Below are 10510 nucleotides of genomic sequence, written 5' to 3'. Positions count from 1 at the left end.
CTTTCCTTGCTTTCTTTCTGTCAAAATTGTTTTCTCTCCTAAAAGAAAAAAAAGCACTAACCTTTTTGTATCATTTTTAGTACAAAGACGATCATTGATACCATTGACTGGCTGTCTCATAGAAGCCCTTAAGCCTTCAGTCTGGTCCCTGCGTCTGTAAGATGATAGGCTCTGATGCAATAACCTCTAGGACCTTCTAGATTTTAAGACTTCTGTCATTCCTCCATTTTAGTATTTAATTTCCTATTAAACTGGCAATTACCTCCTACAAAATATCAAATATATTTCTATTTTGGATAGTTCTCTGGGTTCGTCACTCTCAAAAGTCTCTGCTCCATATCCTGCTAGACTGCTTTGTCTAAAACCCATATTTTAATTTTTAAAGCAATTTATCCTTTATAACTCTTTTTCACATCCTATAAAAATGACGGATGAGGGAAGGTAGATAAAACTACAGATCAATCTTAGAGTCTGATAATCTAATAAATGCTTTGAGCACCAATCTTGCAGTTTACGACCTCTTGCCAATTGATTTATGGCCCCATAGTAAATTTTCTCTCCCACTTATCCAGTATTTATTGGAACATCTTGTTCTTAACAGACAAAGTACTGTATAAAACATCTGTCAAAACAAAAGCCAATTCAATTAAATATCTTTTATTTCCAGATTGACTCTGCTTCTCTCCAGCATCCAGATTGCAAAACAACACACCATGTTCTGTATAACCTCCTGGAAGGTTTAGAAACATAAAATATACTTGAAATACATTGAAAAAAAAAAGTTAATCTGAATGGAGTGATGGATCCCTACTAACTTCGCATGAGGGCTGGCTCCACTCACATTGGTAAAGCCCACCCAGGGTTCCTGTCCTCTTTCTCAGCCCTGGCTCTGATACTTAGCCCCCATCAATTAAGGCCCACAACTAGGATTTTCTTCAGAACAGTCTTTACTTATTTGGTAGTAACTGGTCTTGTTATACACTGGCTTACTACCAGCTCCCCCTTACTGTGACATCCTTATTCCTGCACAGGATGGATATTCTAGTCCATACAAAGAAAAGAAATGTATATATGCATTTTCTTCAGTAATTTTGAACTATCTAAAATGAAAAAGAGAAGCATCTATCCACTGCCATCTTGAAGGAGCCACCAAGCAAATATAAACTGAGAAAATGTTTACCCATTGTAGCCTGGTTTTCATACTATTGAGGCCTATGTAATTTTCTTTGTATTTTGCTTATTTGTTTGTTTCCATTTCATTCGTTTCTGCTCTGGTCTTAGTTGTTTCTTCCATCTACTGCTTTTGGGGATGGTTAGTTCTTATTTGTCTGATATCTTAATGCGCATCATTAGGTTGTTTGAGATCTCTTTCTCTCTGTCTCTTTTTGACGTAGGCATTTTAGAGCTGTAAACTTCCTTCTTAGAACGTCTTCATCTTCTCTCCTACATTTAGGTATTTTCTCTAAGAACTGCAGTGGGGTGTGTGTGTGTGTGTGTGTGTGTGTGTGTGTGTGTGTGTGTGCATGCATGAGAGAGAGAGAGAGAGAGAGAGAGAGGAGAGGGAGCACTCAGGCTCTGTAATAGAGGTTCTCCCCTCCCCCATCCCACGTTTTAACATTTCCTTTGTGCAAGAGTGAGAAATGCTCAGATTAGCATCTCTGACCCCTCTCTTTGACCTTCAAACCTTGTAGATCTGCTCTGAAGGTCAGTTTATGGAAGCTGTGATCTGTGGCTTAAGGAATCCTGACTCACAACATTCCCAGACATGTTCTTAAGTTCAAGGTTCCAATCTTGTGGTTGTTGCTAAACGTTCTCCAAATGTAACATGGATAAGTGGCATATTGGAAACATATGTGTGCTTACCTCCACACTCATGTCCTTTCTGATTTCACTGGGAATTATAAGTGTGAAGGAGGTGTGGTAGAAGTGTGTGTGTGTGTGTGTGTGTGTGTGTGTGTAAACCTAAGCAGTAGAGTCTTGTGATACGTGTATTCCAGGAGTTGTCTCTGTGATACTTGAAGCCGAAAACAAGCAATAGCTACTGATCCTAAGAGGACAAGAGATTCTGTTCAAGGATATCAAGAGTGCTAGGGATATTTTCTTCCTTTTGTATGAAAATCTCTTTTTCTCCTAGAAAGTTTTAGAAACCATGTTAAGTAGAGACTCATGTTAACTGTGCCTCAGTGGCAGGATGTGACCCTTCAGTTGTGACTTTTCCCTATTTACACTGAGTAGGGTAGAATGGATAACTTTCCTCAGTAGAATTTTAAACTTGCTCCCTTCTGGATTTTTTTTTTTTAATGTAAGTTTACCTCTTGATAGTGGAAGAGAAAAAGAAGGAAAAGTAAGGGTTGGAGAGAGATGGCTCAGCAGTTAAGAGCACTGACTGCTCTTCCAGAGGTCCTGAGTTCAATTCCCAGCAATGACGTGGCTCACAACCATCTGTAATGGGGTCTGAAGCCCTCTTCTGGTGTGTACTCATATACATTAAATAATAAATAAATAAATAAATAAATAAATAAATAAATAAATAAATCTTTTTTAAAAATGTTTCAGAAATTTTGAGCATGGCAGTGGTGGCACACACCTTTAATCCCAGCACTTGGGAGGCAGAGGCAGGCGGATTTCTGAGTTCGAGGCCAGCCTGGTCTACATAGGGAGTTCCAGGGCAGCCAGGACTATACAGAAAAACCCTGTCTTAACCCCCCCCCCCCAAAAAAAAGGGAAAAATATAGCTTACAGTAATAATGGAGTGGTATTTTGCAAATGATTGACTTTTGCCATCACCAGCCTGGGTTCTTATAGCTCCTTTATATCTTAAGACTGCTCTTTAAAACTCAGCCACAGATGGCCCTAAGTGGAGTTTAAAAAAAACAAAACAAAACGATTTACTTATTTTTATTTTATATACATTAGTGTTTTACCTGCTTGTATTTTTGTATGAGGGTGCCAGATCTCCTGGAACAGGTGTCACAGACAGTTGTGAGCTGCTTTGTAGGTACTGAGAATTGAACCCTGGTCCTCTGAAAGAGTAGCTAGCGCTCTAAACCACTGAGCCATCTCTCCAGCCCCAAGTTTTGTTGTTGTTGTTTTGTTTGTTCATTTTTAAACATAAAAGTGTGTGTGTGTGTGTGTGTGTGTGTGTGTGTGTGTGTTCCTGAGTGTGCCTTTGACGTGCCTTTGAGTAGTGTACATTCACACATGCCCCTGTGGAGGGTAGAGGACAACATTCTGTAGTTGGTTGCATCCTTCCACTATCTTGGGGATAGAACTCAGGTTGACAGCAAAGTTAATCTCTCTCAAATGTAGGGTTGCACTCCTGCTTAAAGTAGTACTGGGGATCAAACCCCAGGATTCATGAATGTTAGGCAAGTATTCTATCAACTGAGCTACAGCCAGCCCTACTCACTTTTCCCACTTTGCTTTCTACATGCACTGCCCCTTCTAGGCACTGGAACTCTGGGCTATGTTCTCCTAATGCCCCCCCTGTCCAAGGTCCCCACTCACTTGTTAGCCTGGTCCTTGAGTTCATAGCCCTACCTGACTCAGCTTGCTTCATGCAGCTATGGCTGAACCAGCCCAGCCACTAATGTACCCAAAGCAGAGAGAATATGCTTATCTGGTAGATTCTTAAGACGTCACACTGTAGATGCTTCAGATTCTTCAAGTCATGACTAATGCGGATCATTCCTAGGGAACTTCATGTCTCTAATGTTCCTACAGGATCAGTAACTCAAGCCGTTGCTGTGCATGGTCCCACCTTGTTCTCTAATCAAATTTTGAAACAATTACCCTTGTCACAGAGGTGAGGCAGAGGTTAACACAGGTTAAAGAATGCCTGGAGGCCGGTGTTGAGTTGGAACAGGGACCTGAATGTTTCATATTTTAATTTTCATGCTATCCAGCTTCTACGAGGCACAGGATTGCTGCTGCTGCTTCTGCTTCTTCCTCTTCCTCGTCTTCCTTCCCCTTCCTCTTCCCATTCTCCTTCTCCTCCTTCTTCTTCTCTTTCTCTTCCTCACCCTCCCCTCCCTATCCTTCCCTTTGTGCCTACCTACCTCCTTTCCTCCCTTCCACGGCAAGCTTTGGCTTTTTCTGATGTTTAGCTTCTAACCTTCACATACCATTCAAGGCCTTCTTCAGCTGGAGATCAGTCAGCCCTCCTCAGTCATCTGACTCCATACTCCCATCCCTGACTTCTTTCCCCCTATTGGCCTCAGGCTGGAGGTCCTGGTTATATCTCCACCAAAGATCTTTGTAACTCCAACTCCAAGAAGTGACTCGAATGGTTTTTCCACTAGGCTCTTCATGTACTGCTGGGGGTCCTGCAACTTTCAGATCTATACAGGTGCCAGCCCTCATCTAAAGGGCCAGGGCTTAGTTTGCTGTTCCTCCCATGACTCCCACGAGCACTTCGACAGGCCTGGAGTCTGCCTTTCCATTCAGTGCACAGGCTAGAAAGCTTAGACATATGTAGGCAAATATCTGGCTGCAGTGAGTTCTGACCAGCTTGTTTGGTTGGTTGCTTGGATCTTATTGCCAGTGAATAAAGACCAGGAGTTGGTTATTGATCAGGCCATAGTGAGTTCTGACCACATGCTTGCTTGTTGGCATGTTGAATGCTGAGTGACTAAATACCAGGAGTTGGCTGACAACCCTTGGCAGATCCTGCTTTGGCAAAGTCACCAAATGTTCGATCTTTGTTGCATCCTAACCTCTTGTCATTGAGCCTCTGTGAGCCTAGTGACCTGATCCTTATCTTTGGACTCTGTTTCAAAACTTGCTTCAGAGCCTGTGTTTACCCCCCAGTGTAACTCACCTATTACAGTGTATTCTTGGGCAATACAACCTGTTTTAACTGGAACAGAGACCAAGAGGGGTGGAGGCATCCTTAGGCAAGGAGGGCTTCTCTTGTCTCCTAAAATTATCCCACCTTATCCAAGTTCAGGCTCATCTTGACTTTCTGTCATTCACTAAGGGATACTTTTCTGCTAAGAGCTCTTGTGCTGGGGTAGGGGTTGGGCCTCTGGCTGTGAAGGTTCCTGTATCAGCTGATAAGAATGTCTGTCAGCTCCAAAGAAGGGGCTGCCCTCTAGCCTGCCCTTGCTTTCTTCTCTCCTTCCCTCCTGGACCAAGCCTTCCCAGTCTCCTGTCCGCTCCTCCTTTGTCATCTTCAACAATGGGCTTCTTTCAGGCCTTGCCCCTTCTTGCTGCCTCTCTCTGAGCTTGTCCATTCTCATGGTTTCATTAACGTCTCCTTGCAGATGACCTCTTCGACCATGACCCTTTCCTGTGCCCCAGACAGCAGTTTCAACCGCTGACAGGACATCTCCCCTCCTGTATCCTGCAGGCCCCTCCATCTCAGAGGGCTCTGTTCCCCTTCACACTCTGCCAGGTGCCTTGCTATCCTGGGTGTCCATTTCACAGTAGGGCTCCAGTCTTGTTTCCCAGAGTTTCTAGCTAGACATTTTGAGTCTGTCAACGGCTTGCTCTGTATGGGGAAGCAAGCTTGGACTCAGGGCAAGAGGGATCAAGAAAGCCACCAAGAGGTTGTAAGGAATTCACTCTAAAGAAGGGAGGAGATGCACCAGAGGCTCAAGGCAAACAGGAAAATGATGTGTAGGCTGCCACACACAGCAGCATTAAAGATGCATCCATCCCACAAAGCCCCCCGTCTGGGCTAGCTTTGTCTTCCCTGTCCATCCCTAGTCCCACCACATAGTTCCATAGTTCATAACTAGATCACCGCAGTATTCTCCTCTGTCTCTTTGGTTGTGAGTCTTTGTCCATCACTATCTTAACACCCCCTCCCCCTTACTCCACGTACACAAATACTACTCACCAGGTTATACCAGCTCTTAAGTTAAAAAAAAAATCATTTGGTGCCCTATCCTGCCTGACTGGCATTGCCTCAACACAGTGCTTGAAGTGTAGTGTCAAGCCCACTCCGATAGACTCAGAACTCTGCTACTAATTGCTGCATGATCTCAGGCAAGCTGTTTAACCTTTGCGCCTCATCTGCAAAACAAGGATAATGTTGTGAGGGCAGAATGAACTAATATAGGTACGGATTATAATAAATGCCCTGTAAGGGTAGCTATTATCATTGCTCCTGTGTACTTGGGGTTTTGTGCTCCTCCAGGCTGGTTCACAGGCCTTGGGGGTGTTCTTTCCATCTACTGATGAACCCTTATGAGGGTTCATCTTTTGAACTTTGTTGCTTTAGTTTCTCAGATTGGGCTACTGCAGTCCGGCTGTCATGTGTATTAGTTCTCTTAACCCCCACTGAGTATATCTCCCTCTCTCATTAGACCTTGAATCACAGACAGAATAGAGGATGTTAAAAGCATTTCTTCATCGTTCTACCCTCCCTGAGTATATACTGCCCTTCTTTCAAGCAGGTAAAGAAAGACACAGGGCAATTAAAATTTGCAGCATCCAGGCCGGGCAATGGTGGCGCACGCCTTTAATCCCAGCACTTAGGAGGCAGAGGCAGGTGGATTTCTGAGTTCGAGGCCAGCCTGGTCTACAGAGTGAGTTCCAGGACAGCCTGGGCTACAAAGAGAAACCCTGTCTCAGAAAAACAAAAAACAAAAAAAGCCAAAAACAAACAAACAAAAAAATTGCAGCTTGGGAACAATCTCCTGTATGCTTTCAGTTTTTTCTCTGAGAAGCCTTTTCCTGCAAATGCAGCCAGCAGGCATTTTAGGAGGTATAGGCCATGTATCTGTAACTCACCCTTGCCCTATAGTGCAAAAGCAGCTCCCAGGCCTTAGGTGAGTATGGAGTCATTGAAGAACTTTCCAGAATTTCCTGATGGGCCAAACTCAGCAGCTTATGGCTGCTGCTTGTTTGCAGTAGACACACCCCATTCCCCAATGGTGGGCGCTTCCTGATTTTTCCTCTAAAGATCAGTTCAAGCCTTTGTTGCTCAGGCTCAAAACCACCTCAGCAAAGGTCCAAGTGGCTCAGGGTAGTAAGGTGAGTGAGCCCTCAGGTCTGACAGCTTTGTTTCTGAAATCAGCCAGAGTGAGGGAGGATGAGATCCAGGGCGCTGGAGCAGTTTAAGGAAAAGGAAAGCAGACTTTCCTCTCACCCCGTCTTCCTCCCTAACCCATAGTACATTCACATGACCCTCAGCCCTAGTCCCAGAGGTAAATAAATACACATTTTATAACCACCTTGGACAGATTTTTGTTATTAAGGAAGGAAATTAAAAGTCTCTTAAGTGTAGATAATGTGGAGCTTGCTAGACAAATTGACAATAGCCAGGAAATTCGAAACACAAGGCTGCACCCTCCTCCGCTGGAGTGTCTGCTGTGAGCTCTGGCTCCTAGCTTCAGGGTGTGGCAGGGCAGCCCAGAAAGCCTGATCAGTAGACTGGGCTCTCTCTGTGGGAATCACATCCGTGGGTGGGTCGTTTTGTGCCACACAACTACCAGTTTGGCAGTTGTGAGGGACACTTACCTGTTTGTAACCTGAGTCCTTCTATTTGCTCCTTGGCGGGGGTGGGGGGGGGATGGCAGTCAGGAAGGGCAATAGAAATCCCACCATGAGTCCCAAGTGACCCTCCCTTAATGGGATTCTCCTTTCAGGGAGAGAGAAACATTTCTGTCTGGGGACTGTCCTGCTTGCTGGCCTCTCTAACCCTGTTGGCTGTCACCAGGGGAGTAATTATGATGTAAATGGGTGGGTGCAGGAGGGAAGGTGAACTGTTTGCCCTTCCCTAGCACTTGAGCACAATGAAAGGTGACTTTGTATATTTATTGAGCTATTATGGCTTAGTGCTAAGAGGAGCTCCTGCCAAGAATTGAAAGAAACCTCCATTTTTTTTTTTTCAGTATATATTTAAGCACAAATTGCTTTGTTACTGGTCAATATTTGTGGGGGAAAAAATCCAGCAAAAGCCACACTCTTTTGATATTGCGTACATTTTTCCTGTATCTCGCTGGGTCTGCTGAAAGTAAATCCCTTCTCTGATATTTCCCACATCTGGTCTTAATATTACGAAGTCTTTGTCTCATGTACTTTTGATAGACAACATCTTTGCGGAGCATTTTGTTATTAGACTCTATGAAATGTTGATATTAATCTGAGCTGCCCTGATCTTCGTAGAACACGAGGCTACTCGGAAACTCTCCTTGGAAGCATCGTGGGGGGAGGAGAATTTGGGGATCAAGAGATGTATTTTGACATCCTTCCAAGAGCATTTGACTTTGTTTCGTGGGAACGCCGCATGCATTTAACCCAGGGGACCTCCAGGCAAGGTTACTGCTTGCTCCAATTCTCTGCAGCCAATGTCTGCTGCCCTCCATGTCAGGAACCTTGACAGGGAAAAGAAGGGATATCAGGTTCGCCCCCTCCACTCTGACACTAAAGACACTGAGCCTCCATGGGTAGAGTGAGTGCCTCGCTATGTCTTAGGGACCATCAAGTTTTTCTGGCTCTGAGTGGACTTAAAAATGAAGTTCAAGGCTGGGGGGATGGCTTGTCGTAGGAGCAAGTGACCTTGAAGTGGAGCTCTAGAATCCACACAAAGCATGGTATGGCAGTGTGTGCCCACAATCCCAGCATCAGGGGGCAGAGGCAGGAGGGTCACTAGGGATTTTTAGCCTGGCAGTCTAGCCAATTTAGTGAGCTCCAGGTTCAGTGAGAGACTGTGTCTTAAAACAATAACATGAAGAGTCACACACAACACCAGTTTCTGTCTCCACACAGATGTTCACACACACGTGCCCACATACGTTGTACATACACACATGCATGCATATAGACCAATATATTTCCCTAGAATGCCCATTCTTAAATTGGATGACCCACATTACTCTCTGAAGGGAGACTATTGCATAGACTTGGCCAGGCCTAACTATATACAAAGGGCCTTGTTGAGTGCCAGGCCAATGAAGGTTCTGTCTCAAAGTATACCTAAGGAGTGACCGCTGAAGTTGTCTTCTGGCCTCCACATGCATGTACATGCGTGCACATGGACACTGATGAACACATGCACATATATGTGCATACACATTATAATATAGACTTACTAAACAGTTTAAAGGAGCCAAGATGGGCATGTTAGGAGCTCAGCGGTTAGTCCCGTGTTGGGTTCTGCATTCTGGGTCCTCAGACCTGCCCTCTGCTCACCGTCCCTCCACAGCTCCTGTTTCATCCCAGGAGAGTGCCATCTGCTTTTAAGTTAAGCCTTATCAAAGTCTCCTTGGAACTAAACTCAAATCAAGGTGCTTTCTTCTTAAGTTCACCGAAGAAGAAACTTAATCCGAGGTGTACACAAGTGAAATGTGTCAGCCAGTCTCATAAAGGAAGGCTAAGATTAGAAGCTGCAAGAGGAGAAAATTCCCAGAGTGTTTCCAGACGTGGGTTGGTGGTACCTCCAAAGCGAAAAAGATCTTTTAATCCCAAGGATGAACAATCATCTGGCAACTACTTCCAAGGCTTATAACATTACAGGGTGCCCTCAGAAATGCAGTGCACTGGCCCTGCTTGTCTCTATTCTGCCTGTGGACAGAGACCCTTTGAGGTGTATGGCTGAGATGGAGGAGCGATGTGTAGAGCGGGCTGCACACCATTCTCCGTAATGAAGAACTGACATAAAGCACTGTGGGGAAGCACTGAAAAGATCCCAAAGGACAAAAGCTGGCAAGGCTTCAATAGGGCTGATGAGCTCGGTGGCCCAGGTCCAGGGTAGAAGGACATGATTTGTACTGTAACGTCTTTTTTCTCTTTTGAAACGTATACTATGTACCTGTGTCATCAGTTTAAGAAATTAGCTAAAACCAACCACACAACGAGTCCTCTATTTATTCTGTGTAGTCTTTTGGAACTCAGCTAAATCTCTCTCTCTCCCTCTCTCTCTCTCTCCCCCTCTCTTTCTCTCTCTTTCTCCCTCCTGAATGTGTGTGTCTGACCTTTTCTCTTCCCTTCCCTTCCCTTCCCTTCCCTTCCCTTCCCTTCCTTTCCCTTTCCTTCTCTTCTCTTCTCTTCTCTTCTCTTCTCTTCTCTTCTCTTCTCTTCTCTTCTCTTCTCTTCTCTTCTTTTCTATCTTTCTGACATGGTCTCATGTACCCTAGGCTATCCTCAAACTCTGTATATAGTCAAGGATGACTTCTAACTCCTGATTCTTGTGTTTCCACCTTCTGAGTGTTAGGATCACAGATGAGCAGCAGCACCTCCGGTTTATATGGTGCTGGGGATGGGACCCTGGGCTTAGTGAGCACCAGGCAAGCACGCTGTCAAAAGAAGTACATAATCACTAGCCCTGGAATACAAAACCTAATGACTTACAGAAGCAAACATCCTCTGGTCTAGACCTAATCAGTCAACAGATGCACCTTATACTATGTTTTAAAACCAAACCAAACAACACGTAAGATCTCTCATGACTCTATCATACTTTACCTTTTATTTAAGCAGTCTGAATTCAGAAAAAGGCTCACACCAGGCGGTGGTGGCACACGCCTTTAATCCCAGCACTTGGGAGGCAGAGGCAGGTGGA

At 44.6% G+C, this 10510-nt stretch overlaps 1 long non-coding RNA gene across 1 annotated transcript; it reads right to left on the bottom strand.

Moving 5' to 3' along the window:
• Window positions 1-641: 641 nt before the first annotated feature.
• LOC116073126 lies at window positions 642-7767 on the bottom strand. The gene is made up of 3 exons (XR_004111679.1): window positions 7468-7767; window positions 5843-6018; window positions 642-730 (listed from the first exon to the last, which is right to left on the bottom strand). It is a non-coding gene; the product is annotated as an uncharacterized LOC116073126 (long non-coding RNA).
• Window positions 7768-10510: the final 2743 nt, after the last annotated feature.

This window comes from Mastomys coucha, unplaced genomic scaffold, assembly GCF_008632895.1.
Source record: "Mastomys coucha isolate ucsf_1 unplaced genomic scaffold, UCSF_Mcou_1 pScaffold23, whole genome shotgun sequence".
NCBI lineage: Eukaryota > Metazoa > Chordata > Mammalia > Rodentia > Muridae > Mastomys > Mastomys coucha.
The sequence above is the reverse complement of the archived record's forward strand: the minus strand, read 5'-3'. Positions and strand labels throughout refer to the sequence as shown.